At 40.5% G+C, this 25070-nt stretch overlaps 1 protein-coding gene across 4 annotated transcripts in view; it reads left to right on the top strand.

The window, feature by feature from the left end:
- Positions 1-25070, top strand: part of LOC140204197 (protein Shroom4-like) — a 150245-nt gene that overhangs the window by 45921 nt on the left and 79254 nt on the right. The window contains exon 1 of one of the 4 annotated variants that reach the window (XM_072270679.1): positions 5071-5177. The exons of 2 other annotated variants lie outside the window; for them this stretch is intronic. The gene's annotated coding sequence lies outside the window, so the exon portion shown is untranslated. Of the gene's footprint in view, positions 1-5070; positions 5178-25070 lie in introns of those variants that run through there. One more of the 4 variants, XM_072270680.1, reaches the window with a different exon arrangement.

The following is a 25070-nucleotide window of genomic DNA, read 5'->3' as shown; positions in this document are numbered from 1 at the left end:
CAATCTGCCAGCGCTAAACTTCACACGCTGGGACAGGCAGATCACCTACCTCACCGAGGGTCGAAGATCCGTCGGCTATCCTCACCTGGTTTGGCTCATCTGCCGAGACAGTTTACCGGGGTGTGGCCGCTGCGTGTGTTACAGCTACTTGGAGCCACAGGTGAGAGCTGAGCGCCAGGTGGGGACCAAAGGTGGATGAGCTGCCCTGAAAAGGGCATGGCAGGCACCGCCACCAGAGGTGCTACCCCTCCCTGGACACCCCATACACCCCTTGCCATATCTAAATGGCCTCTATTCCTTTGTAGCTAAGGGCAATTGTTCTCTTTTGGGAAAACTACACAACTTCAGTAAAGCATTCTGAAGAGAAGCTGGTAATGTTACTGATGAAGCTTGGACATTCCGTGGATTGATGCAATAATGCCCTAGATTTTGCTGAGAGGAGGTAGGAGTCTTTATTGCCGTTTGGTCACACTGCTCTGTACTGAGCTAGTTTGGATCATTAGCCTGTCTGCTGGACCAGAGAATCTTGAGTCTGAGCAGCCAGACTGCATAGTATCAGGTCATTGGACAGCCAGAACTAGTCCCAGTCACAACGCTGTGGAGGAAATTTGGGTAGTCCCATCCTCAGTTCTGCTATCAGTCAAGATTGTCGTGCTTAATGTCAAGTCTGTTATTCTTGTAAAAAGCTTATAAGAGTTAACATCACAGTAAGCACATTTTTCTTGCCTTTCTTTCTCAGTTGTAAAATCTCTGTTGAAAGGGGTCACTGTTATATGAACAGTGTTTCTGGAGTAACTTCTGAAGTGTTTCTTAACTATTGAAAATAGCAAGTAGTTGGGAATGTATAAAATATTTTCCTGATACAATACAGGGCTACACACACAATACCATGGCTGATTATCCCTAATCAATCTGTCGACCAAAGTCTCATTTATCCAGTCTCTTAAAATGCCTTTCAAAAACCTTCTCACAACTGATGTCAGGCTCACTACCAGCCTATAATTTCCTAGGTTATTTTTAGGGCCTTTCTGAAACAATGGAACAATGTTATCTATCCTTCAATCCTCCATACCTTACCTATCGCTAAGAATAATTTAAATATCTCCGCTAGGGCCCCTGCAATTTCTGCATTTGCCTCCTACATCATCCAAAGGAACATCTTTCAGGATCTGGGGATTTGTCCACTCGAATTTGCCTTGACATAGCAAAAACCTTCTCCTCTGTAATCTGTATAGGGTCCATGACCTCAAGCAGCACTGCCTCACTTCTATAGGCCCTGCTTTCATCTCCCGAGTAAATACAGATGCAAAAATTCCATTTAAGATCTTACCCATCTTTTTTGGCTCAATGCATAGATTATCATTCTGTTCTTCCAGAGTACTAATTTAGTCCCATGCAATCCTTTTGCTCTTAACGTGTCTGTAGAAGGCCTTGGGGTTCTTCTTTACCTCAGGCTGCCTTTTAGCCCTCCAGATTACTTTCTTAAGAAAGCTGAGATTTTTTTCTTGTTAATGTATCAGTGAAGTCCCATTGAAATTTTGCCTGTTAAAGTACTTTATAAATGGAGGTTATTGTTCATCTTCAGAATTTGGAAGGTGTGTCTTTTTTTTTTTGGATGCAACTGGAAGATTTGATATCAGAGCTGTGTTAACGTAAACAGTACAGCACAGTACAGGCCATTTAGCCCACGATGTTATGCCAACCCTTTAACCTATGCCAAGATCAATCTAACCCTACCCTCCCACATAGCTTTCCATTTTTCTTTCATCCTTGTGCTTATTTGAGAGTCTTTTAAATGCCCCTATGTATTAGTGTTTATCCATCACCCCAGGCAATGCATTCTACACACCGACCACTGTAAAAATACACCACCCCACCATTCTTTCCTCCAGGCACTTTAATTTATGCCCCCTTGTGTTAGCTGTTTCCGCTCTAGGAAAGAGTCTCTGGCAGTCCATCTTTGTTTTTGCTTTTTTTTTAACATCGATAGTGATCTTACTTATCTCAGATGTGTTTTCACTCTTAACCAGTAATTCCATTAAAATTAGAACAAGGTAGCCTCTTTCGTTCTCCAATATAATTATTGACGCAAGCATACTGGTAGCGCTTGTCTTTGAGCCTTCGCTGAATGTAAGATTTCAAGCACAAGCATTCTCGGCTTCAGACCAGCCTTCAAGAGGCTAGAATTTGAAATGTTACACTTGGATGAAGAAAGGCAAGAGAGTCGGGCTGAATAGTCTGTTTCTATGCTATAACCCTTATATTCTGTCAGAGTTTCTGGAATGGGGTTGATGCCAGTTTCAGTTCAATGACATATTTTTGAAAGTGAAGATCGGATAACATAGTGATCTTAATACAAAGCCAGTCTGGAAGTTTGTCTGGTCATTAATAACGAGCTTGTGATGAAGTGGTTCAGATGTCTTTTGTCTTCCTCTTTTCTCCACCTCCCTTCCCTCCAATCGTGCAAAAACACCTTTGTCTCACTATCTGCTCTGTGACCTTCAGAATATTGAAGTGTAAACCACTATTATGGGGCAGACCTGCTGCAAATATTAATCTACTAAAGGATGGTTTCAGTTGTTCAAAGTAAATATCCCATCCGTGCAGAGAGTGTGACACTGTGGCACATCACTTAGCGGGCTTGATACTGACTTTACGTACTGTCTATGTTGAGGTTGCGTTTTTTCCCATGTGAGTGTATGTGAGGTGCCCCAGTTTCCTCCCAACCCCCAAACCTGATGGTTTGACAATGGACAAATTACTTGTTGGCAGAATCTCAAATGTCAATGAGGAGGGAAATAGATAGGCTGGTCAATTGGTGTCACACCAATCTTGCATTCAACATCAGCAAGACCAAGGAATTGATTGTGGACTTTAGGAAGTAGAAGTTGGGAGAATACATGCCAATCCTCATTGAGGGGAAGGGTCAGCCGTGGAAAGGATGACCCCCCCCCCCCCCCCGCTCAAGTTTCAAGTTCTTGGGCATCGGCATCTCAGGGGATCTATCCTCGGCCCATCATATTGATGCAATCATGATGAAGGCACATTAGCAGCTATACTTCATTAAGGGTTTGAGGAGATTTGGTATGTCACTACAGACTCTTGCAAATTTCCACAGGTGTACCATGCTGAGTATCCTAACTGGATGCATTACCTTCTGGTATGGAAAAACTAATACACAGGACCAAATGAAGCTTCAGAGGGTTGTAGACTCAGCCGACTGCATCATGGGCGCAAGTCTTTGGGGCACTGCAAGCCTGTGTCTTTATTGATGCTTTGCTGCACGCTTGAGTACTTAGTGGTGGATGCCGGTGCTTTTTTGCTAGTGGGGGGGGGGGTCATTGCTTTGCTGCTGCTTGTGCGTGGGAGGGGGAGTTGGGGGGGTCTTTGGGGTTCTAACATTTAACTGCCATTCATTCTTTGGGGCACTCCTCTGTTTCTGTGGATGTATGCGAAGAAAAAGAATTTCAGGATGTATATTTTATACGTTTCTCTGATATTAAATGTACCTGTTGAAACCTTTTGAAGCCTCCCCACCATTGAGGAAATTTTCAAAAGGTGGCATCAATCGTTAAGGACCCTCCCATCCAGGACATGCCCTCTTATTATTATTACCTTCAGGGAGGAGATACGGGAGCTTGAAAACTCAAACTCAGTGTTTTAGGAACAGATTCTTCCCTTTTCCCATCAGATTCCTGAGTGGTCCTTGAACCCATGAACACTATCTCATCATTTTTCTTTTGCACTGTTTTTTAAATTGTAATTTATAGTATATTACATTGCCTATACTGTACTATTGCCTCAAAACAATACATTTCATGGTTAATGTCAGTGACAATAAACCTGATTTTGAACAGTGGTAAAAATAATCAAGAGGGAGTTGATGTGTATATAAGGCAGAATATGGAGAGGGGAATGAAGATGAATCTGATGGACATAAAGACCTTCTGTATTGAAGTAAATATATAAAAAGCTCCTTACTACTGTAATTGTATAAATAGCATGCTTGTTGGTTAATGATTGCAGAAGATTCAAAATGCCAATTTTACAAATAATCAGACCTTGAGTAACCTTTCCAATTCTTAGTCTTGAGATCCTGGTACAAAAATGAGATTTTTGCAATTGATATGTCAATGCTTCATTAAATTTTCAAATTCTTCTTTGCGGTTTCAAGCCTGTAAAGTGCCTCAATACTTCTCCAACCAAACACGCCGGTCCAGATCTGCAACGGTTTCTAGCCCAGGCTTAGCTGTCCGTACTCCTCCGATTCTGGACTCCTGCACACTTCCAGTACCAATCACTTTGCTGTTGATGGCCAGAATAGATACAAAGTTGAAATAGGAGTTCAGCTAGAGTCAGTTTTGTTCCATAGTCTCTTGGATTAATTGCTTCTGGAATTCACTGCATCGGGTATTACTGTCGTCCTTCAGCCAAGTGATAAAGTATCTAACTAGATGGTATGTTACTCAAACATTTGTGTGGACAGTTGTTATTTATCTAATAAAAGTAATCCAGGTAGCATATAATTGCACAAAAATTTAAAAAGCTGGAACTACTCAGTAGGTCAGGTATCATCTTTCGAGAGAGAGAAGGAATTAACATTTCAGGTCAATAGCATTACGTCAAAACCCATAAAGCCTTCAGCTCAAAATATTGGCAGCTTTTCTTTCTCCATATAGGCTGTCTGTCTTGCTGAATATTTCTAGTATTTTGTTTCTTTGAGATTCTGGCATTTACAGTATTTTGTTATATCCTTGCCTTCAGCGACATCCTAAATGCCAAGTTTGATCATTTTCTGTCTCCCCGGATCTAATTTTTCTTAAATTCCTTTGCCTGTTGCTGGGCTTCTACCTTTCTTAAGGCACTTTGTAACAAAAACCATATAAATACTTGTTCTTGCAAAAATTGTAATAGATATTTCTTTGAATAACCTAACTCTTTTCTTACAAGTGAGAAGAATGTGATATTTGAGGAACTGTTCCAGTATGCCTTTCCTATGATAATTGCCATAACTGTATTTGAGAGCAGCGTACCGGCAGGAAGTCCAGAACAGTTACACCCTTTAAACAAGCAGCTAATTGAGTTTGGCTGCTTCGAATTAAGAAGTATCTTGCTGGGAAAGTTTTACTAAATTTGTGATTTGTTTGTAAGTTCAGATTTATACTCGGGAGACAAAGGTAAGTTTGATCTATTTACAGTTGCTGTGCTGTAAGAGTGAGTCTCATTAATTTTCAGTGCAGATCATTTGCCCTGGTACTTAAAGTATTCCACATTTTAATGTTCAAAATTAGAGCATGTGGTTTTATTAAAAATAATCAGTTTAAACATAAAGAAATGACGATATTTTGGAATGGAGAATAGCTTGGTTGAATCAGAGTTGGGTGAGTGAACTTAACTTTAGGAAAATGAACTGTACAGACGCTACTCACTGCCGAGACTGGAGAGTTACAAGAAGATCATCGATTCGGTTGAAATACTGGGGAGTGTCCAGCGTCTAAGGGATAGCATGTAACGTGAGATGGCCACAGGAGGGGGAGAAGAAATGCACGCTATTGAACCACTGCTTGTTGCTGTAATAAGCTATTAATTTAGTTTCTAGTATGTTTGGAACTCGATTTGTTTTTTTTTCCAGTCCCCAATTCCATCTACCACCCAACCCCCCCCCCCCCACCCCTACAAACACCTCCTCATGACTTTGTGAATTGGAATGTGTTGAAAGAGTGGAATTTGAGTCGACACTTGGATTTTTTTTTGTGAGCTAATTTCCAGTTTAGAAAGCTTGAGTTCTGCTTTTATGGCTTTGCTGCTTAGATTTCAAAACTGAATAGCACAGCTGAGAGTTTGGTTCTCTCTCCACGATTTTAGGTTTTTTAACATCCATTCTAACCAATATTCTCTACATAAATTTCCTGTTATAAGTAATGTAGAAACTATCCTTAGAAAGGTATCAAGGTGTATAACAATATTGTGATTATCCCCTCAATTCTCCAGAACGTGAAACTTGAAAACCCTGGGGGTATTTACCAAGTATTCTTCAAAGAAGGGAAATAAATTTTGTGTTTTAGGTCTTCACCCTTCAACCCAGAATTTGATGGCATTTGGTGTAAAAGGTTTTAAGCAAGTACAGTACAGGGACAGAGGAAGGCAAGCATGTAGAAAAGAACTGTGGGGCAAAATCAGAAATGCCAGCAATCCAGGCCAGAGTGTGAAAATTTAAAGTGCACATGGCAGATGAAAATTTTGAATTCATTTTTCTGAAAAACAAAATGATGAAATGTAAGCCTATTTTAATTCCTGGGGGAGAAGTGTGCAAGAGCATGCATTGTGCATAGATGGGAGTGGCAGCTGGCAAGATTAGGCAATTTTAACATCTGGACATCATGATCAAACAGCCAGGGAATTGGCATTAAACAGCTTAGTGCTGTGAAAATTGAATACAGCAACATTTTATCCCAGGGAGCACAAAGATTGGACCTGGCTTGGGGCAAGTTCTCCAGGACGGTAATCTCGAGAAAGCTGGAACAGCACTCCTCCTCTGACCCACAAGAAAAGAAAATATACCTACTACCTAATTAATTTCCTGTTGCATTGCTCACGTTGCTCGATCTAACAGGTTTTGCCCAATGGGAAATTGTCTGCTGGTCACCAACTCCAACTTCAAATTTAAAGGTCCCAAATAATGTCTTTGCATCCGGTCGTGCACATTTTGACAACCCCACCAAGATTGAGAAGGGCATTCTAGCTGTCTGTAATTTTAGAATTTAAAATGCAGGTGGTTCTGTTGCTGGTTAAGCAAGGAAACCTGACAGCACTTTAAAGTTCTGTTCTACTATACATGTTCCTCCAAATCTACATTGATGCTATTTATTGCTTTCTGAGGTGGCACAGAAAGCTGGTCAGCTGTATAAAACTGCTGACTGTGTTAATGAACTGCTATGGTTTATCACCATCTGCATGTTGGGACAACTAAAGATGGGCTATTAGTTTGGGATGCCACAAAAAAACATGAAGTTCTAGAAAAATTGAAGAGCGGTGGGACAAAAGAGATGGTGCATTTTGCAAACTAAATGTGTTATAAATATGTAATTTAAAGATATATATCAGGAATATTGATCAAAATGATTTTAATTATGGCACTGAATTCTCATGTTCTAAGTGAATTGTTTTAGCCTTGTAAGTTCAGCTGGTTGTGGTGCAATCTGAATCTTTTTTTCTCACGGTGTGGGGCATGCTTACTATTCACAAAATGCCTTCCTGCTGACCGCACACTTCCTGTCCTCTGTGGCTTATTCCCCCAGACTGCATCCAATGGAGAGGCTTGGATTTGGCAGAGAACAACCACTGTTCTGAATGAGCTAATTTAACAGGCCTGTGAAGAGCATGAACCTGACAGCTCTTTTTAAAAAAAACAATTGTCGCAATTGTTAAAATAGAGCAGCTTGCTGTGTAGTGGGAGATCATTAGTCACTTGGCCAATGCCTTTATGTATTGCTCTAAAAGGGTGGATCCGAAAGAAATAGTCTCTAGTCTAGACATAGCTTCTAGAATCAGTTCCACTGTAACCTTTTAACAGCTTTCAGATTAGAGTAGTAGCTGCAAATCGTAAATAAAGTTTTGCAAGCTCGTTTTACAGGGATGCTTATGAACCCTCCAGCCTGTTCAAAATAGACCAAACAAGCAATGGCTTTCTCACAAAGGAAAGCTCTGTGTCTTTGTAATTAGTGTTGTTTTTGGATCACACAGTAAGATCTTCATCTAGATTTCAGTACTGAAAAAGTGCTGTTTTGCTCTAATTATGTAGGTTCAAGTTCATTTATTTATCAGGTACATCGAAACATATGGTGAAATGCATCGTTTGCATTAACAACCAACACAGCCTAAGGATGTTCTGGGGGCAGCCTGTAAGTGTCACTGCACATCCTGGAGCCAGTGTAGCAGAACTACACAAGCAACAACAATACAACTACGGCACCAAAACACGTACATACATATATGTGTATATACAGATACCCTGCGCGAACAGGCTGCCTCTAGCCCTCCAATCTCCAGTCCCTAGCCTGGACCTCCAGACACTGGGCTTCTGGCTTCCAGGCATGTTGAACCAGGGCCTTTGATCATCATGCCTTGACTTGCAGACCTGCCAACTTCTGTCTTCAATCTTAAGGCACTGGCCATTGTTATTAACCTCAGGACTTGCTTATTATGGGGATTTGAACTCCAGGCCTCAATCTCTGGACTTCCATGGACCTCTGGTCCTGGGGCAGTTCAACCTTGGGGGACTCGTTGACCTGGAGGAACGCCAGCCCTCATTCCCAGGCCCCAACAACCTTGGTCATTGACCACGGGGATTATTCGCCTTCTACTGCAAAGTGCTCAAACCTGGACTCTGGCTCCTGCCTCTGACTCTTCATTTACTTCCTCTTGCCTTTAATTCCCCTCATCCCTATGTTAATTGCTAACTCACCGCATAGCCCACAAAACCATCCCTGTGAACTGAAAAATAGGCAACTGAGCCTGAGCCAAGACCTTGACTGACATCACAGCTCAGCACCAATTTGTCCAGAACAGCAGGGCCCTGGTGAAAGACTACTTGAATTATTGTGCAGCAGTCTGGTCTTCCTCCCTATATATTTACAATAGAGGACGTGAAATGAAGGTTTACAACATTGAATCGTAAAGTGGAATTTTTTTTAATATGAGGAGAGATTAAACATTTCAGAAGGAAAAAGATTGAAAGTCTCTGAAATATAAGTTCTTAAGCTTTTAACAGGCTAAGTGCAAGGATGATATTTTCTCTGACTGGGGTGTCAAGAACCAGGTCACAACCTCACAGTAAAGGTTCACCCATTCATGACAGAGGCGGGTAGAAATTTTTTCATCTTGAAGGCTGTGAATTTTTAGAATTCTCTATCCAGGAGGTGCTTCATTACTGATTACATTGTAGATGAGTAGATTTTTGAATATTAAGGAAATTGAGTGCTATGGAGCTAAGATAAAAGCTCATTGACACTCTTATTGAATTGTGGACCTGCAATGACAAGGGGACGCATGACCTGCTCTAGCTTCTTTTTGATTTGCATTAAAATAACCAAAGCAGCCTAAGAGCAAAGTGTTGCGAAATTAAATTCCACTCCAGTTGCATTACGAACAAAGGTTAGTGGGTGCAACCAACTTTAATGGATAAAACCAATCCAACCAGAGCAACAGCCGCAAAGAGCCTAGAGCGGTAGCAGAGCACTTTACAGTGACTCTGTTTGAAAACATATCGATGGATAGAAAAGCTTTTGTGATTATGAGCGACCATGGGAAGTCAAAGAATATGGATTAATTCCTGTCCTTGAATTATATCTGATTTTCTCAGAAAAGAGGTTGAGGCAAGTTATCGGGGGCATTATAAACGTTTAGACCACTTATTATCCATCTGTACATTTCCTTGGGAAGGCAGTAATGAGCCATCATCTTGAAACTGCAATCCTTGATGATGAAGGTATTTCAGCATAGGGAGTTTCTGGAGCTTGATCCAGTGATAATTTTTGCTAAATTCTGTTTTGAAGCAAATGGTGATGAAAGGGTAATTCTCTGGCATATTCCAACAGTCCAAATTTTAGGAGCTCACTTTTTTTCCAGTTTCTCTCTCCTTGCTCACTTGTGTAAAGAGCTTCTCTGCATGCTGATGTGGGCTGAACTAGCAGCAATAAGGGAGATATTGACAGTGTGAGGACAATGAAGACCTGTCTCTGAATGTGAGCTGATAGCATGCCATCAAATATTGTCCAACTTAGGTCTGACAATTTTTCCACATCACTAATTTGAGTGCTAAAGCAATGTGGCAGGTCACTCTAAGGCTGCTTGTGAAAGTTGCATTAAAAGCAGGAACTTCAATTGCATATGCAAAATTTGAGCTGAAATTGACAACCTGAACAAACAATGAGCAGTGTCTAGAAGAGGTGTGATTGTGATACACTAGGACTACAGAGACCAAGGTTCTGTTGGGAGGAAGTTGCCTTGGAGATCTACAGAAGAATATATGTCGAGGTCCTCTACTCCCTCAGCTACTGCCGAAGGAAAAATAAATGAAACTTTTGCTTCCAAATGATTATGCAGCGATTGGCAGCAGTAAATTGAAATGACCCTATGGCTAGGAAGTTGGGATTAGACATGATGCTGACCTCCATGGGCAACTATGAGGTCGTGTTTTGGTTCACAGATCGTAGATGCCAAAATTACATTTTGTGTTAGCCATTTGAACAACGTGGATGTGTGGCAGTAAAATCTACCTGTGCTGTGAGCAAACTTGTGTTACAGACTATTGACTTTGGAAAATCTCAATGCAGAAATGCTCTTTGTTGTGCTGTTGAACTCTGTGCAAGTTATGTGAAGTAAACTTACTAATTACTAGATGATAAATATGCTGAAGTTCAGCACTAAGGAAAACTGATGTAGGAAGTCTCATATTTAAGTCTTGGTACTCCATTAACTAGTTTCAACAAAGTTCAGTATTATTTCCATTTGTACCTGCTTTGCAAGGGAAGGAAAAGGCCAAGGTGCCTCTTGCTAATCAGTTTCTAGTGGGCTCCTCTGGAAGATAAACCCAGGATAAGGTGGCAGGACAGATTTAAATAATATTTTTATAGTTGAAGAACCTGTAAGTGTTTTGCATTCGCAATGATCTTCTTTACTCACATGGGGGAGTGGGTATACATGAGAGCCTATTTTTTTCCTGCAGTTTATCTACGATGAGATGGGCTATCAGAAAAAATGACAAAACTAGGTGTTTGGCTTGTCTCCAAAGTAGATGGGATTAGCCCTAGAAACGAGAACAAGGAAATCCCCATTCCTTAGAAAACAAGGCGCTAATATTTCAAACTTGAACAGAAACTCCATTGAAACAGTTTACAGTAAATACAACACTTTGCTGCCAGATTAGCACTTGGCTGCTTGAACAAAATGAACATGCCAGATGTCTTTCATCAGGCATTTCAATTGGTTGACAGCAGCAAATGCCTGTTACACAGGAGCTTGTGTGGTACCGTGCAATTTCTCCATGGAAACATCTTGCACGTAGCCAGAACAGCTTTCCAGTTTGAACTCACTGAAGTGTTATTCAATTAAAATAACTTGAACATGCCTTTTCTCTGTGTCTTTTATGTAATGCTTGCAAACACCAGAACTAAAAATTTCAGCTTTCCTAATTGCTCAGTGAATAAATGTTCCTGAGCCTTGCAAAACTAGAAAATATTTGGGTTGAACTTTTGAAGTATTTTGAGACAAGATGGTGCTTAGCTGTTGTTGTTGTTCCTCTCTGCATCTTGTGGTATGCATCGGGCCGCAACCATGCTGTTTCTTTAGCATTTCTGTTTCTTTCTATAGCCAAGTTGCTAGCTTCATGCTCAACCCTGCACGGATGGAAAGCATGCCAAAGAGCCAGCTGGATTTGAACCTGGGACCAATCACTTCGAAGTCCAATGCTGTTGGCTCTACACCACCAGCTAGCAAACATAACAGTTGACTATATGTCATTAGGTTTGGAACCCCAGTCTTTCGATTCTGATACAAATCCATTGACAGGTTTTTTTTTTCTCTGTTTTCTAAGTTAGCTTCTTCTGTATTTATGATCAAGATAGGATCTGGCTTGACTGGGATGCTCTAAACTTTGTGCCAACACTCGCCGGAACCTGATTGAGATATGAGAGGCTGGTTGGTAACAGTAAACCAGCATCTCGGTCTAATAAGAGGAAAAACATGGATAGAATCTATTAAATTATTTCAGCCAGCAGGTGTTAAACATGCAAGTCAATTTGCCTCAATTCCTAGGCCAGATACAAAATGGCAGTCGTTAGACACGCACTATAATTTACTGTATTGTCTTAGGCTTTACTGATTGTATTTCATTTTAAAAACGGGAATGTAAAAGTTTATTATACAGGAGAAACAGGGTATTAAAGAAATCTTGAGATTCCTTGCAAATAAAGAAAAACTCAGGAAATGAAAGCAAAATTCATGTTCATTGATGAAGCATAATAGAAACAAGTAAATATAGAAAATATTTTAAGCGCTGTATTTTGAAAGTAAGCATTTTTTCTATGGCGAAATCTCAATATTACCCTGTGCTTTGTGCAAGGAAACAGATATGAGAGATTCATGAATAGTCATCAAACAAATATCATCCTCCTAAATTTGTGCATTATGATAAGTTTTTTTTACCTGCAATATAAGGGTAAACATTTTAATTATACTATTACGGAATATAAAAGGAGAACTGAATCGTCATCTCAGTTGCTAACAAGAAGATAGACTTCACAGACGAATATAGCCTGTTTTCTACCTTCCCACTTCATTCACAATAAAACCACTCAGCCAGTCATGTGAAACACACTGAGGGGCCACTTTATTGGGTACACCTGTTCGTTAATGCAATTCAGCCAATCATGTGGCAGCAACTCAAGGCGTAAAATCATGCAGACATGGTCAAAAATCTCAGTTGTTGTTCAGACCAAAAATCAGAATGGGGAGGAAATGTGATTAAAGAGAGTTTGACTGTTTAATGATGTGCCAGACATAGTGGTTGGAGTATCTCAGAAACTGTTGATCTGGAATTTCCATGCACAACAGTCTCTAGAGTTCACAAGAAATTGTGTGAAAAGTAAAAAAAAAACAGATCAACAGTTCTGCGGGGCAAAAACGCCTTGTTAATGAAAGATGGGGAAATGTTCTGACTGGTTCAAGTTAATAGGAAGCCAATAGTAACTCAAATAACTGAAGAGCATTTCTGAGCGCACAGCACTTTGAACCTTGAAGTGAATGAGCTGCAGCAGCAGAAGACCATGAACGTATACTCAGTGGCCAGTTTATTAGGTACAGGAGGTATCCAATGAAGTTGCCAGTCAGTGTATAGAAGCTGATTGAAGTGAGGTATTTTGGGGAGGAGTACATTCTATTATTAGAACTCATTATGTAATTTAACAGGACACTTAAGTGAACCTCATTAGGCTCAGACTGCTTTCCAAGGACAACTTGCACTATGAATGCAACATATTTAAAATTACTGATGAATGTATCCAATTTCAAATGAAAATTACCAGAAGTTCTTGCAGATAATATCTAAGGAGGTCCATTTACTTTAGTTTGTACATTAAGGAGAAAAATCCCACAAGTCCCAGCTGCTGCTTAAAAAGCTTTTACATCCTCAGATGTATTGAAAACTTCATCTGACTTTAATTTTAAATTTGCAATTCACAGTCTGAATGTGGACAGTTTTGTACTTAATCAGAAGCATTGTTCAAAACTGAGCTCTTTGAATCTGAAGTTGTGGGTTCATCCAGAATTCTTCATGACTGTCTATCTCCAGAGCTTGAATCTTGGTGACCAGAGTGTTGGTATGATATTCTCCAATTTGCACTATTTTAACTTAGTAACAGAGTTGAACTTTTTTGATGATTTGATTTTATTCTGGAAACACAGGAGACTGCAGATGCTAGAATCTGGAGCAAAACACAAACCACTGAAGGAACAGCAGCTGTGAGGTTGGAGGAGAGGGAGGGGTTGATGTGGGGAGGGGAATGTATTGTGGATATTGCATGGTGAGACTCTGCATCAGGACTGATGCAGTGTTTGAACTCTAAAAGTTAATAGTTCTTCCCTCCCTCCCCCACCCCACAGATACTGCTCGACCTTTGAACTTAAGCAATTTGTTGATTAAAGTCTGTTTTTAACCATTGACCTCAGTAAACTGAGGCATTTTATGGAGTTCTTTGATCATCCCCTGCAGTGCCTGTACTTGCCCTTATTGAATTCCATCTAAAATGGGCACCTCTGATTGGTTAATATTGTCTTCAAGTTTAACTGTTTTGCAGCGTGTGGCAAAATTCCAGTGATTAAGATAAGGAGAGAAAATTTTTCTAAATCAGCAAACTAGGAAGAAAAAAACTGTTTAACATTTCAGACTACAATTTCACTCTTTTTGTATGTTGCATGCCATGTCTTTGAACTGGGCAACTAGGAGATTCTGCATAATATTTATCTCTGTAGACAGTAATTATCTCTGTAGTTATTTCTGAAAGCATTATTAGCCATCACACTCATTGGTTACTGTGTTGAAAATAAATCTCTGATTGTCCAGTTGATGGATGTGTTGTCAGGATGTTCAATATAATAGTGTGACCCTTGGTCTACTTGGTACTAGTTATTTGGCTGCTGACCTTATTGTAATTTTGACAGTCGGACTACCCTGCAATTGCACTGTTGAAGGCAAGGCTTCTTGAATGAGATGTCTAGCCTTGGCCCTAACTGTTTCTTCAAGTGGAACTAAAAGATTTCATCCCTAATCTTAGCCAATATCACTTAATCAAATTTGATGTTGTATTGAGTGTGTTGGTTACTTGTATCACAACACTGTTCACTCTCTATAGATTTACCATATTGACTGTAACTTAATCTGTGGTGTCCTAATGTAGCTAAATGTAGCTACATTTATTGTGCTAAATATACACTCAACAGCCACCTGTACAAACGTAAATACCTCATCAGCCAATCAGATGGCAGCAACTCAAAGCATAAAAGCATGCAGTCATGGTCAAGAAGTTCAGTTGTTGGAATGGAGGAGAGATGTGATCCAACTGTCCTTGTGGAATGATTAAACGCAAACAACAGGAATTCTGCAGATGCTGGAAATTCAAGCAACACACATCAAAGTTGCTGGTGAACGCAGCAGGCCAGGCAGCATCTCTAGGAAGAGGTGCAGTCGACGTTTCAGGCCGAGACCCTTCGTCAGGACTAACTGAAGGAAGAGTGAGTGAGGGATTTGAAAGTTGGAGGGGGAGGGGGAGATCCAAAATGATAGGAGAAGACAGGAGGGGGAGGGATAGAGCCAAGAGCTGGACAGGTGATAGGCAAAAGGGGATACAAGAGGATCATGGGACAGGAGGTCAGGGAAGAAAGACAAGGGGGGGGGAACCCAGAGGATGGGCAAGAGGTATATTCAGAGGGACAGAGGGAGAAAAAGGAGAGTGAGAGAAAGAATGAGTGCATAAAAATAAGTAACAAATGGGGTACGAGGGGGAGGTGGGGCCTTAGCGGAAGTTAGAGAAGTCGATGTTCATGCCATCAGGTTGGAGGCTACCCAGACGGAATATAGGAATATAAGAATATAAGTTTGTAAGACAGAATATAAGTTTGCCAACTTACTCCAGTTGGCTTTAGGATTCGTTTCCAAGCCTCTCAATTTGGAAGCCAACTTACTCCAGTTGGCTTTAGGATTCGTTTCCAATCCTCTCAATTTGAAGCCAACTTACTCCAGTTGGCTTTAGGATTCGTTTCCAAGCCCCTCAATTTGGACCTTCTGAGGAAACGTGCCTCCGTCGCCAACTTACTCCAGTTGGCTTTAGGATTCGTTTCCAAGCCTCTCAATTTGGACCTTCTGAGGACTTATATTCTGTCTGGGTAGCCTCCAACCTGATGGCATGAACATCGACTTCTCTAACTTCCGCTAAGGCCCCACCTCCCCCTCGTACCCCATCTGTTACTTATTTTTATGCACACATTCTTTCTCTCACTCTCCTTTTTCTCCCTCTGTCCCTCTGAATATACCTCTTGCCCATCCTCTGGGTCCCCCCCCCCCCGTCTTTCTTCCCGGACCTCCTGTCCCATGATCCTCTCGTATCCCCTTTTGCCTATCACCCATCCAGCTCTTGGTTCTATCCCTCCCCCTCCTATCATTTTGGATCTCTCCCTCCCCCTCCAACTTTCAAATCCCTTACTCACTCTTCCTTCAGTTAGTCCTGACGAAGGGTCTCAGCCTGAAACGTCGACTGCACCTCTTCCTACAGATGCTGCCTGGCCTGCTGCGTTCACCAGCAACTCGTGTGTTGTGGAATGATTGTTGGTGCCAGACAGGGTGGTTTGAGTATCTCAGAACTGCTGATCTCCTGGGATTTTTACATACAGTAGTCTAAAGAGTTTACAGAGAAATGTGTGGAAAAACAAAAAGGACATCCAGTGAGCAGCAGTTCTCTGGACGACAGTGCCTGTTAATGAGAGAGGTCAAAGGAGAATGGTCATATTGGTTCAAGCTGACAGAAAGGTGGCAGTAACTCAAATAAACACATTGCAACAGTAACTCAAGTGACCATGCATTACAGTAGTGGTGTGTAGAATAGAATCACTGAGTACACAACACATCAAACCTTAAAGCAGGTGGGCTGCTGCAGCAGAAGACCACGCTGAGCTTCACTTCTGTGTCTAATAAGGTGGCCAATGAATGCACATGCCAACAAGCTGCTGTCCATAAGTAGAGTGTTTTCAATGTAATGAATGTTACCTAAAACAGTTGCAAGAATGTGACTTAACTTTGGTGATTTAGGGAATTTGAGAACCTCCATATCCTTTGACAGTGTGTTTTCATAGTTATAGAGTTATCCAGTTCTACTTGTCCTTCTATGGCAAATACTTGTGAAGATTATTTGAAATAATTTGAAGCAAAAATGGCTGTCGGGCTGTCCCAGGTCAATGGGTCCCCAGATTTATGTCCATCTGAGGTGAAGGCATGAGGGCCGGTGAGTTGGCACATCCTGACTTCAAATCTGCAGATCAAAGTCCTGTCATTGGCTACTCCAGGGATCAATATCGAAGGTTGGAGCCCAAAGGTAGTTCAGAAATAGAGAGGATGAAACCTGGAAACTACAGGCCTGTCCTGGAGTTGGAGGATTGTTTGTGTGTCTGGGAGGGAAGAAAGGGATTTGATCTGCTGTTGTTTTGTTACTTGTGTTTTGATTGGTTGTATTCTGTGCTGTTCTGCAGGGCATTGTGGCCATTTGGTATTGGCATCAGAATGTGTGGGTGACACTTGTGGGCTGCACCAGTTGTTAGTTGTTTTTGAAAATTATTGTATGTTTCTTTGTACAGATGATAAATCTGAATCAATTTTTCACTTTGACATTTTTCCTGACATATTTTAGTTCTCATCCTTCTTTCAAGTGTGGTGTTTTGATCCAGTATAGATTTTTTCCTGCACGCCTTGATATCTATGGTTAAGAAATATGTTATAAAAATATTGATACTAAATGGTTTTCCAAAATCAGTTTGGATTGCTGACCTGCATGTATTACCTTCATGTCATCTTGTAATCTAGCTTTATTCTTGTGAACATTGGTTAGTTTGTGATTAACAAAACTATTGTAATTTAATAAGAGATTTTAATTAATTTAAATTATTGTGTGAAGAGGCTCACCATGTACGGTGACATGCAAAAGTTTGGGCACCCCTGGTCAAATTTTCTGTTACTGTGAATAGTTAAGTGAGTAGAAGATGAACTGATCTCCAAAAGTCATGAAGTTAAAAATGAAACATTCTTTTCAACATCTTAAGCAAGATTAGTGTATTATTTTTGTTTTGTATAATTTTAGAGTGGAAGAAAAGGAAAGGAGCACCATGCAAAAGTTTGGGCACCCCAAGAGATTTGAGCTCTCAGATAACTTTTACCAAGGTCTTAGACCTTAATTAGCTTGTTAGGGCCATGGCTTGTTCACAGTCATTGTTAGGAAAGGCCAGGTGATGCAAATTTCAAAGCTTTATAAATACCCTGACTCCTCAAACCTTGTCCCAACAATCAGCAGCCGTGGGCTCCTCGAAGCAGCTGCCTAGTGCTCAGAAAATTAAAATAAATGATGCCCACAAAGCAGGAGAAGGCTGTAAGGAAAAAATGTTTTCAGGTAGACGTTTCCTCAATTCGTAATGTAATTAAGAAATAGCAGTTTACAGGAACAGTGGAGATCAAGTTGAGGTCTGGAAGACCAAGAAGACTTTCCGAGAGAACTGCTCATAGGATTGCTAGAAAGGCAAATCAAAACCCCCGTTTGACTGCAAAAGACCTTCAGGAGTGGTGGTGCTCTGTTCTACTGTGCAGTGACACCTGCACAAATATGACCTTCATGGAAGAGTCATCAGAAGAAAACCTTTCCTGCATCCTCACCACAAAATTCAGCATCAGAAGTTTGCAAAGGAACATCTAAACAAGCCTGATGCATTTTGTAAACAAGTCCTGTGTACTGATGAATTTAAAATAGAACTTTTTGGCCGCAATGAGCAAAGGTATGTTTGGAGAAAAAAGGGTGCAGAATTTCATGAAAAGAACACCTCTCCAACTGTTAAGCACGGGGGTGGATCGATCATGCTTTGGGCTTGTGTTGCAGCCAGTGGCACAGGGAACATTTCACTGGTAGAGGGAAGAATGAATTCAATTAAATACCATTAAATACTGGAAGCAAACATCACACCATCTGTAAAAAAAAAATGCTGAAGATGAAAAGAGGATGGCTTCTACAACAGGATAATGATCCTAAACACACCTCAAAATTCACTATGGACTACTCAAGAGGCGCAAGCTGAAGGTTTTGCCATGGCCTTTACAGTCTCCTGACCTAAACATCATCGACAATCTATGGATAGACCTCAAAAGAGCAGTGCATGCAAGACGGCCCAAGAATCTCACAGAACTGGAAGCCTTTTGCAAGGAAGAATGGGTGAAAATCCCCTAAACAAGAATTGAAAGACTCTTGGCTGGCTACAGAAAGCGTTTACAAGCTGAGATACTTGCCAAAGGGGGTGTTACTAAGTACTGACCATGCAGGGTGCCCAAACTTTTGCTTTGGGTCCTTTTCCTTTTTTGTTATTATGAAACTGTAAAACATGGAAATAAAAAAGTAATCTTAAAATATTAAAGAAATGTGTCATCTTTAACTTTATGCCTTTTGGAAATTGGGTCATCTTTAACTCGCTTAGCTATTCACAGTAACAGAAATTTGGACCAGGGGTGCCCAAACTTTTGCATGACACTGTAGAAATAATTGATCATATCATCAGACCTGCAAAATCTCATCATCTGGTTTTAGCTCTGTCTCAGCTTTTACTTCATTTCATCTAGCTTTGTCCCCCTCATCTTTCTTTTGCATTTCAATAGGCACATTTAATGTCAGAGAAATGTATACAATATACATCCTGAAATTCTTTTTCTCCACAAATATCCATTAAAACAGAGGAGTGCTCTAAAGAATGAATGAGAGTTAAAACGTTCGAACCTCAAAGCCCCCCCCAGCCCTCCCCCCCCCCACGCACAAGCAGCAGCAAGGCATCAACCTCCCCCTCCTCACCTCCACCAGCAAAAAAACTATCAGTGCCCTCTACCGAGCACTCAAGTATGCATCAATCATCAATAAAGACACAGGCTTGCAGTACCCCAAAAACTACTCATTCACCCAGTAACTCAACATACCAGAGGCTGTTTCTTTCTCTCTCCCTAATAAGGGAAAAAGTGGTGTCCCTGTTTCACTGTGAGAGGGGAGACATAACAAACAACTGGCTGATTTACAATGTTAAAATTCTTTTGTGTGGCTTTTTCTGAACTCAGCGCCCAGCGAGTGGGCACCAGAAAGACGCAGCTCTCTGGACACCCAACCCCCAGCTCCTCCCAATGTTCCATATTCTCCCACGATGCTTCAGTCAGGGGCAGCCTAGAATCAGCCCGTCTCCAGAGCCACGAAAATCTGGAACACTTAATGCGCGCTGGTCTTCCAGGCCGCATCCTTGGGATATCAGAAAGTGGCGGGTCGTGAGGCCCTGAGAGCAGGTCCCATTCCCACAAAGAACAGAAGTCAGAGTGTAACTCCAGTCAGGATTTTCAAAAGAACCTTGAAAAGGGGGAAAAAAAGATATCAATGATGGAAATAGGGCTATTTCTGAAGATTATAGTAAAGGAGTCACTGTTAAGCACCACTTGTACTGATGCTAACTTTCAGCCTATAGTTTTTGCTACTCAAATGTTTAAAATTAGCTCCCCTGTTTCATCTGTCTTCATGTTTTTCTTTTGCTTTGCTGGATTACTTTGGCTTTGGTCCTGTCATTGTGACTGTCATTTGCCAGGGTCATAGGACCATCTGCATTAATGATGGAATAAAGGTTTGTCCTTGCTCCAGAGTGCATTTTTAAAATGGAAGGTTACCTCAAAGCAACTGTACAGTAAATAATTAGCCTCCTAGATTTTCATTTAATTTGCTTTGATAACAAGTCAGTTGTCTAGCTCATGCCTTGTTCTGTGCATGAAACTTTTTTTTAAATTTTTATTTGGATAAGGAATTCACAAATATCATGTACTTTTTCACACATATAACCTTTTCCTTTTTTTATATGTATAAAACTATAATTATTTATACATTCTTAAGTACACATTGAGATGATATAAAAGGAAATTAGACACTTAAATAGATAATTATGTACTGTGGTAATTCTAATCTATTAGGCTAAGTAATGGAATTAGTTGTTAAGAAAAATGGTAATAATAGTTTCCATATAACTCTTCTGGACCATTCCACTGGTCCAAAATGTTGTATATAAGCCTATGTAACAACCATTGTAGGTGTTTATATCCTAATTTGTTCATGCTTGCTCCTGCCCGCAGACATAATTATCCAATCCCTATGTACTTATTTACTTAATTTTTCCATTTTTTATCCCTTTCCCAAATCTTTCCCTTTACTTGTGTTAATTCTCTATTTTCCAAAAGAAAACATAAAAAAAGACATTTCGACTAGGGGTGCTTACGTTAGCAATATTACCGTGTTGATGAGAAGAGCAGTACAAATCATTAGGAGAGTCATCTAAAGTCTGCTCGCATTGGGGTTATATATACAATCCATTTATTCCAGATTTGATAAAATTTTTCTTTTTGAATTCTCAGGGAATAAGTCAACTTTTTCATTTTAAATATTTCCAAGATAATTTCATGCCAATCTTCTAATGTAGGTGGTATTGGATTTAGCCACTTTCTAGTGATTGATTTCTTACTTGCCGCTAAGAGGGCCTGCAGCAACTTTATATCTTCCTTCTGTTCAAGAAACAATACATGCCCCAAATAGAGCGTCTCAAAGTTCAGAGGTATCTGGGACCTAAGTACCTTAACTAATGTTCTATGAATACCTTCCCAATATAGACTTAATTTAGGGCAATCCCAGAAAATAGGAAAATGATTTGCCTCCTTGGAGCCGCACCTTCTCCAACACGTCACGTTTGTATCTTTATATTTTTCCTGATATGGCGTCTTGAAGTATCTTATAATGTTTTTCCAACAATGTTCTCTCCAAGTCAAAGAATTAGTTGAGGACCATTGAAAGCTGCAGATTTTCCCCCAAGCCTCCTCTGAAAGTACCAACCCCGCTTCTTTCTCCCACTTCTCTTTAATGTACAGTGTACTTACATTTTTAGCATGGGAGAGTGCATTATATACTCGAGAAACTGATTTACTAGGTATTGAACTGCAAGCCGAGTTCAGAATCTTGAAAAATTCTAATTCTACTGTTAGGTCTGTATATCTACAACTCTGGTTAACATAGTTTCGTACTTGAATGTACCTAAAAAAGTCATTATGTTCTAGGCCATGTTTGTCCTGCAGGATTTGGAAACTTTGTAATACTCTTTTATCTATAAATGAGAGGTAGGTTGTAAGACCTTTCTTTATCCATAACTCAAATCTTTTATCTCCTCTGTTGGGAAGGAATTCGGTATCATATGCACACCATCTAAAGAGTTTTAACATGTTATTAATTCCACATGAATTAACCACCTTCTGCCATACTTTTAATGTAAGATTTATCCAACTGTTTTTAAATTTTTCCAACTGGGCCATCAATCCTTTGTCAGCTATTGAGGCCTGTAGAGGAAAACTGTCAACTAATCCAAATTCTATTTCCTTCCATCTAGCCTTATATTCCCTATTACACCAATATAACAGAAGGGTTATCTGTGAGGCATAAAAATAATTTCTCAGGCAAGGAAGAACCATACCTCTTCCTTCCTTCCCTAACTGTAAGGTGTTATATCGAATTCTAGGTTTCTTTCCTTGCCAAATGAAGCGGGAAATCCATTTGTCCCATTCCCTGAATTGATTATCATCCACCTCCAGCGGTAAAGTACGGAAAAGGTACAATAACCGAGGAAGAATATTCATTTTTATAGTATTTATCCTTGAATTTAAACTTAAAAAGGGGATAAGATTCCATCTATGCATATCTGCTTTTATCTCTGAGATTAATGGCCCATAATTTACCTGTGACAGTGTTGAAAGATCCTTCGGCAGGGTTATTCCTAAATATTTTAATGATTTAGCTTCCCACTTAAGATCGTATGTATCCTGCAATTTTTTTGGATGGTGTATAATTTAGGGACATAACCTGTGTTTTCTTTACATTTATTTTATAACCTGATATTTTCCCAAAGTCATCCAACAGTGTAAACAATGCTATAAATGATTTTTCTGGTTCACTCAGATAGACCAAAACATCATCTGCGAATAACGCCACTTTCTGTTCAATCTCTGCCACCTTGATACCTTTTACGATTTCGCTCTGTCTTATTAGTTGGGCAAGCGGTTCAATATATAGCGCAAAAAGGAGAGGAGAAATTGGGCATCCCTGTCTAGTGCCTCTCTCTAAGATGAAGGAGTCAGAGAGGTCCCCATTTATCTTAATTCGGGCTGTAGGGCTCTGTGCATGAAACTCGAAAATACAATTAGGAACATACCAAGTCAAAGTGGTGAATTTGGTAACTGTACAAATATGAATAAAAAGCCATTAACTTCACAGATCAGCAGTTTTATTGTTTAAATTCCTGATATGTTTTTACACTTACAATCAATGCTGTACAACATCTGCTAAAAATTTGTTCCAGAAGCAGATAAGAATATGATAAACTGCATAGTGTTGGCTATTATCTTATGGTTAGGATTGAACTTGGCAATCGTGTGTGTGACTGCTTTCCTGCTTAAGAAGTCTACAATTATTTTGAACCTTTAATTTTAAAAGAAACTTCCAGAGAAAGGGAGGATGTTGGGGATAGGGGTGAGTAGCTAGTTGTGGAATGGTAATGAGAAAGTCATCAAGGAGATGGAGAAGAACGTCAAGCCAAGGATGGTTTGGAGTGGTTAACATTGCATACAGAGATTGCTGAGAGGAACAATTGTGGTGGAGCAATGAATGATTAGAAGACGATAGTTACAGTGTTTTGGGAGGCAGAAACATAATTAAGAAATTTAGGAACTTGAAACTGAGCGGTGATTTCCAGAGGTCATGTGAGGTTTTATTCTTGGAGGGATTGTAATGATAGATCTAGTCAGTAGTTTAGTTGGAACAGAGAGTCCAGTGGGGCATGAGGTACAATTTCAGGGATCATAGAGGAAACTGAAAATAATCATCTGTGGCATAGAGCAGTCTGTGGAAACTTACAGTACTATGCAGAAGTCTTATAGTGCCCAAGACTTTTGCACAGAACTCTATTTGTCCATAGAAACATAGAAAATAGGTGCAGGAGTAGGCCATTCGGCCCTTTGAGCCTGCACTTCCATTTATTATGATCATGGCTGATCATCCAACTCAGAACCCTGCACCAGCCTTCCCTCCATACCCCCTGATCCCCGTAGCCACAAGGGCCATATCTAACTCCCTCTTAAATATAGCCAATGAACTGGCCTCAACTGTTTCCTGTGGCAGAGAATTCCACAGATTCACCACTCTCTGTGTGAAGAAGTTTTTCCTAATCTCGGTCCTAAAAGGCTTCCCCTTTATCCTCAAACTGTGACCCCTCGTTCTGGACTTCCCCAACATCGGGAACAATCTTCCTGCATCTAGCCTGTCCAATCCCTTTAGGATTTTATACATTTCAATCAGATCCCCCCTCAATCTTCTAAATTCCAATGAGTACAAGCCCAGTTCATCCAGTCTTTCTTCATATGAAAGTCCTGCCATCCCAGGAATCAATCTGGTAAACCTTCTTTGTACTCCCTCTATGGCAAGGATGTCTTTCCTCAGATTAGGGGACCAAAACTGCACACAATACTCCAGGTGTACATCTGCAGTAGTACCTCCCTGCTCCTGTACTCGAATCCTCTCACTATAAATGCCAGCATACCATTCGCCTTTTTCACCGCCTGCTGTACCTGCATGCCCACTTTCAATGACTGGTGTATAATGACACCCAGGTCTCGTTGCACCTCCCCTTTTCCCAATCGGCCACCATTCAGATAATAATCTGTTTTCCTATTTTTGCCACCAAAGTGGATAACTTCACATTTATCCACATTAAATTGCATCTGCCATGAATTTGCCCACTCACCCAACCTATCCAAGTCACCCTGCATCCTCTTAGCATCCTCCTCACAGCTAACACTGCCGCCCAGCTTCGTGTCATCCGCAAACTTGGAGATGCTGCATTTAATTCCCTCATCCAAGTCATTAATATATATTGTAAACAACTGGGGTCCCAGCACTGAGCCTTGCGATACCCCACTAGTCACTGCCTGCCATTCTGAAAAGGTCCCGTTTATTCCCACTCTTTGCTTCCTGTCTGCTAACCAATTCTCTATTCACATCAATACCTTACCCCCAATACCGTGTGCTTTAAGTTTGCACACTAATCTCCTGTGTGGGACCTTGTCAAAAACCTTTTGAAAATCCAAATATACCACATCCACTGGTTCTCCCCTATCCACTCTACTAGTTACATCCTCAAAAAATTCTATGAGATTCGTCAGAGATGATTTTCCTTTCACAAACCCATGCTGACTTTGTCCGATGATTTCACCGCTTTCCAAATGTGCTGTTATCACATCTTTGATAACTGACTCCAGCAGTTTCCCCACCACCGACGTTAGGCTAACTGGTCTATAATTCCCTGGTTTCTCTCTCCCTCCCTTTTTTAAAAAGTGGAGTTACATTAGCCACCCTCCAATCCTCAGGAACTAGTCCGGAAGCTAACGAGTTTTGAAAAATTATCACTAATGCATCCACTATTTCTTGGGCTACTTCCTTAAGCACTCTGGGATGCAGACCATCTGGCCCTGGGGATTTATTTGCCTTTAATCCCTTCAATTTACCCAACACCACTTCCCTACTAACATGTATTTCGCTCAGTTCCTCCATCTCACTGGACCCTCTGTCCCCTACTATTTCTGGAAGATTATTTATGTCCTCCTTAGTGAAGACAGAACCAAAGTAATTATTCAATTGGTCTGCCATGTCCTTGCTCCCCATAAT

The sequence above is a fragment of the Mobula birostris genome, chromosome 10, assembly GCF_030028105.1.
Source record: "Mobula birostris isolate sMobBir1 chromosome 10, sMobBir1.hap1, whole genome shotgun sequence".
NCBI classification, from domain to species: Eukaryota; Metazoa; Chordata; class Chondrichthyes; order Myliobatiformes; family Myliobatidae; genus Mobula; species Mobula birostris.
This window is presented reverse-complemented; position numbering and strand designations above follow the sequence as displayed.